Source organism: Sipha flava, unplaced genomic scaffold (assembly GCF_003268045.1).
Source record: "Sipha flava isolate LNK unplaced genomic scaffold, YSA_version1 241_pilon_pilon, whole genome shotgun sequence".
In the NCBI taxonomy this organism is placed as follows: domain Eukaryota; kingdom Metazoa; phylum Arthropoda; class Insecta; order Hemiptera; family Aphididae; genus Sipha; species Sipha flava.
Genome location: NW_020272889.1, coordinates 416,529 through 422,528, shown reverse-complemented (window position 1 = coordinate 422,528; position 6,000 = coordinate 416,529). Strand labels below are relative to the sequence as shown.

At 33.1% G+C, this 6,000-nt stretch overlaps 1 protein-coding gene across 3 annotated transcripts in view; it reads left to right on the top strand.

The window, feature by feature from the left end:
- Nucleotides 1-6,000, top strand: part of LOC112684144 (growth factor receptor-bound protein 14-like) — a 102,771-nt gene that overhangs the window by 15,999 nt on the left and 80,772 nt on the right. Inside the window, exon 1 of one of the 3 annotated variants that reach the window (XM_025555482.1) lies at nt 5,454-5,563. The exons of the other annotated variants lie outside the window; for them this stretch is intronic. The gene's annotated coding sequence lies outside the window, so the exon portion shown is untranslated. Of the gene's footprint in view, nt 1-5,453; nt 5,564-6,000 lie in introns of those variants that run through there. 3 annotated transcript variants of the gene reach the window in all.

Here is a 6,000-nt window from a genome sequence, read left to right as displayed (position 1 = left end):
GGGGGGGGGGGGGGCAGGAGTATGCATTTGCCCGACCCTAGATTTTAAAGTAGCCAAATGGGCCGGTGGCCGGGTCTAAGCGGGCCGGGTTTTCTATAATAATCAATATAATCTTAAATCTACTGACTATTCTAGAATATACTACATAATATAAAAATATAAATTTGTGGTATATCATCATAATAATATATTAATTAATACGTTATTATTATTATTATTATTTATTATTCTATTCTATGGAACTATATTCGTTATCTCAACGATAAAGTAAGTTTAAAAACCACGATAAAAAGATCAGCTATTGACGTCGTGGACCGTGGTAACCAGTATAATGTAATGTAACTATGACAGAGATATGACTGATAAGAGCATAGCACTGTAAATGTTCGTTATCAATAACAATTTTTAAAATTACCAACGAATGTTGAATTTTTCATTTTGAATTTGATTTGACTTAGTGTGTACTGTGTACTGTGTACAAAATAAAAATTTGGCTAGCTAGCGAGCGGAGCGAGCGCCTTTTTTTTATATACAATTAAAAGTGTTAATTATAGGGCCAGTCATTATTATGCCCTACCCTATCAAATATTGAAATGACGCCCCTGCTTTGTATCGAATTAAAAAGTGAGATTAAGGCTAGAATCAAATTATGCGTTAATCGGTTTGCCGATTCCAGTCTGGTCTTATCAATAAAATTGGAGACGCAAGTAAAATTACGAAGCACAGAGCAAATTAAGAACAATACTTAAGATAGCAAATAACAAAATACTCTAATAATACGATAACCTGATTTAACTTTGTTAAATCAGTATAATTTAATTTTAGTTTTTATCAAAAATATAATATTATGATAAACAGATTTATTTTAATTTAATTACTCGTATAATAATAAAAATTAAATTGATTTTTTAATGTATACAATTTATACCATAATCGTAAAATTTGACTTCTAATAAAGATTGTTTTAGATATCAAATAAATAACATAATATATTGTATATGGTAATTTCCTTTTTGCTGTAGCTCTATTTACCTAAGTACTACTTTCTTTCCGAGACGCATTTTACCTATTACCTTTTTATTTTATTTTAATTATATTTTATTTGTTTATTATATTTAAAAAATTTTTCTATTGACTATAATTTAAATAATATTGTATAGTTTATTATTATTTGAAAAAATTAGTTTATTATAATTACACCAGGTAAATGCGCAAATGGGCTGTTCCGAAAGTAATTAATTTTTATAGGCGCAAATAGCCGATACCTAAAAATACAACTGCGGATAATAGTTACACTATACAGTACGCCTACATAAAGGTATTGTTATTAAACATTAACACTTATTTGGGTAAAATATAAACATTATCTAGAGTATTATTATTATTAGAATATTATCTCTGGAAAGCTTTTGCTGAGTTTTGAATACAGCACATATCCTAATAATTTAACAATAGGTTTGAGATGAAACGTTAACAAAAGTTATGACTTTATAATAATATAATCTTGGCACTTAAATCTCAAACATAAGACTATATGACGATGAACATTTCATCCGTCATAAATGTACATGTCTAAAACTAAACAATAACTGTTATTATAAACGAATCCAGAATACTAATAAACTACAATGCACAAGTCATATACATTGTGCACGTTTCGAGAATGTCAAATTCAACGATAAAAGCAACACAGTGTATATGTATAAATAAATTTATTGTTATTACATTTTGTAATTTTCTTTTTTAACGGACTCAACTTTTCAAAACTATTATTTTTTTTGTCTTATAACTTTTGTTACATCGACGTATAAGAATAAGAATATAAGACATTTTTTATTTTACACAAAACTTTTTGATACTTGGTTCTAGATGAATAAACGGAGTTCTTTTTTAATTTCAAAAACCACTAATTTAACATCACTTTGCATGTAACACTGTAACTAACGATCATTAAACTTGTGTTATTAAAACTATTCGATTGTTCGATGTATAATATTGCGACTTTTACCGTAGATTTTATAATTTAAATGTATACGTTACAACTTCAATGGACGTATCTATACGATATTTTTATCTACCCATTCTTCTTTTGATATATATCTAGAAATGGAAAATGGTAAAAAAAATTTTTTAAAAAAATATCAACAAAACAATTAAGCCACAATGTCATCGTGTAACCTTTTTAAGTCAATTGCAGCAGCAGTGAGTATAAAGTTGAATGCGGTACGGTTAGTGTTTTTATATATGTATACATTTTTTTTCTCGATAATGCCTAATTTAAACGTTTCCATTGTTTGGACTACGGACAAAAAGCTTTTTGTAATGTACGTGTACAGAAACGATGTAACAATAGCAGCAGAAGTAGATTTCGAGTGCGGGCCGACCAACCCCAAAAATAGAAGATTCCGACTAAGTGTTTCGATGAGTCACCGGTTAACCCTGTCACCCCTATACCACGACTTTCTTTCCGTATGGTCTCTGACGTTTTAGACATTTCCCCGTGTACATAACCTATGTATATACACACAAAGAAAAAGTTTACGGTGAACACAACGTAATCCATATTGATTACTCACCCTATCACCTCCTGTGCAAATCCTAGTCACGAATTCAATTACGGAAGACCCTACGTATTTTCGTTGTTCGCAGGATGCGGCAAACGGGATAGGAGAAAAGTTTTGCGTTCGTTGTCATGTCAGACCCTCGGCGCCGTCCGCTCGTAGATTAGACGAAGAAAAATACATTACTGCCTTATTCTTTGTCTATGCTTCAGGGGAATCTGTGCGGTTGAACATTAGAAATACTGATTACATTAATAATTAATAGTACGCCGTCGTACCACAACAACATTGAAAAACGATTGAAATAAAAATGTAATTATTACAAAAACTATAGCAATAGTAAAATAGTATCAGAATTCGCGAGTACAGAATAGGCTATCCCAATAGAGATTTATGTGCACGGAACACGTCCGAAAATAAATACATTTTTATTTTTATTTCCGGCCAAAACAGAGAGATTCGGTTTTCGATCATAGTTTTCTACATAATATTATTACGATTTATCAGTTCGTTCGGGAACAGTTCGGTCAACGTATTTCACTCCACTTATGCTAAGTATATATAGTTGGAAACACGAGGTTGTAGATATTTTATTTGCATATCCTCACAAACAGTGACGATGCTAGAGTTTGCGAAGCCCTGGGCAAAATTAATGTTGGGTCTTATGATTTATATTAATAAAATATTTTAAGTTCAGTTAAATCAGAATCGCGGGGCCTTAATTATAATTTAAGGCACGAGGCCCTGGGCTACTGCCCCTATTGCCCAACCCCTCGCGCCGTCCCTGCTCACAAACCGTTGTAATTTCACGAGATACCTATTTCGCACATGGTCAGTGGCGTAGATACAATTTTTTTCTGGGGGGGGAGGGGTTGAGAGTTGATTCACGGTATTCTTAGTATATCTTAATACGAGGTCTAATGTGATAATATTACATTTGAAATAGTTGACTAGTAGTGATGTGTGAAAAAAGTTAACGCAAAGATTTTATCGCAGTCCCACCAATGATATTGACAGGTGCTAATGACTAACGTAATTCGTATTCTCTAAACGATCATGATTAAGAAACATCGAAAAATACGATGCTTTTAGTTCCGCACAGTCGGAAATCATTGAACATCGATTTGATTTAACGTAATTGCTGTTCCGAAAGATACTGGAGTTTTTCTACGACACATGTATGAAAATCAAACCATAGTCGTATGTAGAAAACCTAAATTTAAATGTATTGAATACATCAACTTGGCAGCAGATAGTGTCCTAGCAGCTACCTTACTAAACCTAGCTAGATAAGGTCATAATTCATAAATTCATAAAGTCATAACTAATAACGAATATTACTTAATTATATTGAATATAAATTAAATAAATAAATACGATAAACAGTTGGCAGACGGGGTGTGCGGGGAGGGGTAGAAGAGAGTTGCTGCCTTATCGCTCGTTAGATTAGGTTAACCTTACCTATCCTGTAAATGCGGTAAATGGAACAAAGTCAAATCGTTTTCAAACAACCATAAAATCGTATACGTAGTCGAGCGATATGAAAAATCATGTTTATAAGGTCTGGCCTAACAATGCATGTGTCAGTAATGTGTAACAATAGTGGCGTTTCGTACGTACGGTAATTAAAATAGCGGACTGCGTCGTGGCACTCGGTAGTCACTAAGTCTCGACACATAAACCGCAAGGTTTTCATTACTACCATTGATTATGGTATAATATGGGCATATCCACGGGTTATCTGTTTATTATATAATAAATGCTACTACTACTACTACTACTATTATTATTATTATTATTATTATTATTATTATTATTATTATTATTTAAATTTGTTTTATTATTTTTTGCGTACTGGTGGCTCGCGCGCAATGATATGTACACGACGTAATGTCAATTCCTGTTGTCAAAATTTTCATTTTTGCGAATCGCGTTGCCCAAACCCCATCCGGGTGCCAACAGTTTTCCCGCGCACGGTACACCGCTCGGACGTTTGTCAAAATCGAAATTTCCATTAAGTTATCTCTCAACCCAACCCCCACCCCTTCCTTTTTCTCCTCGTAGCCCTCTCCTTTAACCCATATCATGTACGCACGTGCACATACTGCTTAGCCGTATCAAGGTAAACGATATTCGTGCGCGTGTCCTTTGCGAGTTTCCGGTCCGGTGGTTTTCGCGACACTAGAGTTTCGCGTATCATTATAACAATTATACTCGCACGACAAACACGTAAATTAAAAAGTAAACTCGAATACCTTACGCGTCGGGCCTACTCCCCAGGTGCACACACTTCACTTCGATCGCGACATTTCTACAACCGTAAAATGCATTTTCGCGTACGATTACAGTGTGCGTTACACATCTTGCAGTAACGTCTCGAACAATGGATTTCGTGTTACGTAGGAAAATATGTTTACTACTACCAGTTCGCGTTTTTCAACGTGCTCTGATCAAAACGAGGTGGTAGTTTAATGCAAATACAATGGGCACACGTAAATCGACCGATGCGTACGTAAAAGAATATTTTCCAAACAAATCATAATAATAATAATAATAATAATAGTACTTTGAGCGAGTAATGAGATTTTTTCCCCAGACAAAAGAGAATAACCTGCAACGATGAAATAGAAGCGTCGATTGTGATAAAACTTCGATAATGAATTAATGGGTGCACATAGTGTATAATAATATATTATGTTAACTCAGTGTTTTTTTTTTCCACAAAACGCACACGATATTATGAGCTCGAAATTTTTTAATTAAATATTGTATTTGAATCATGAGAACGGTCACTGGGAGGTAGCCAATCGCGGTTCTTCGCAGTAGTGTGTATAAAGCGAAATAATAATTATAATATAGGACAACCGCATTGGCTGCACAGCATCAGTGATATTCGACGTCTGAACGTTTTACCGTTTGGAAGGCTGCTGGTCAATCCATCATCGTTAATGCAATGCACTTAACTTCTACCTGATACTGCTGTTCGTCTGTATTCGATTTAGGTACGTACGTTAATTATTATTACAACTATTACGCGTGTACGTCAATCGAACTATGTGTGTGAATAGGTACTATGTGATATCTTGTGATTACCACCGATATATTATTCAATAATAGGAATATTTTGATGATTCGAGTTTAGTGACTGTAGTTTATTTGAAAAATTCTTACATGACGGGAAAAATATGATCATATTTAACTGAAAACCACCAATCAACTTGCGATAAGGTTCATTTTTTTTGTTGTTTCTCCGATTATGCGTAATGTAGTTATATAATGTAAGACATAGGATTTATCTATTCGTTTATTCATCTATTTATTTTTTTATTTTATTTTTTTCAAATTAATTATAACGGTACATGTTTATTTACGGTAATGTTTTTCGTGGTTATATTATTTATTTTACTGTTTAAATTGTTCAAATATTTTTTTTTTTTTT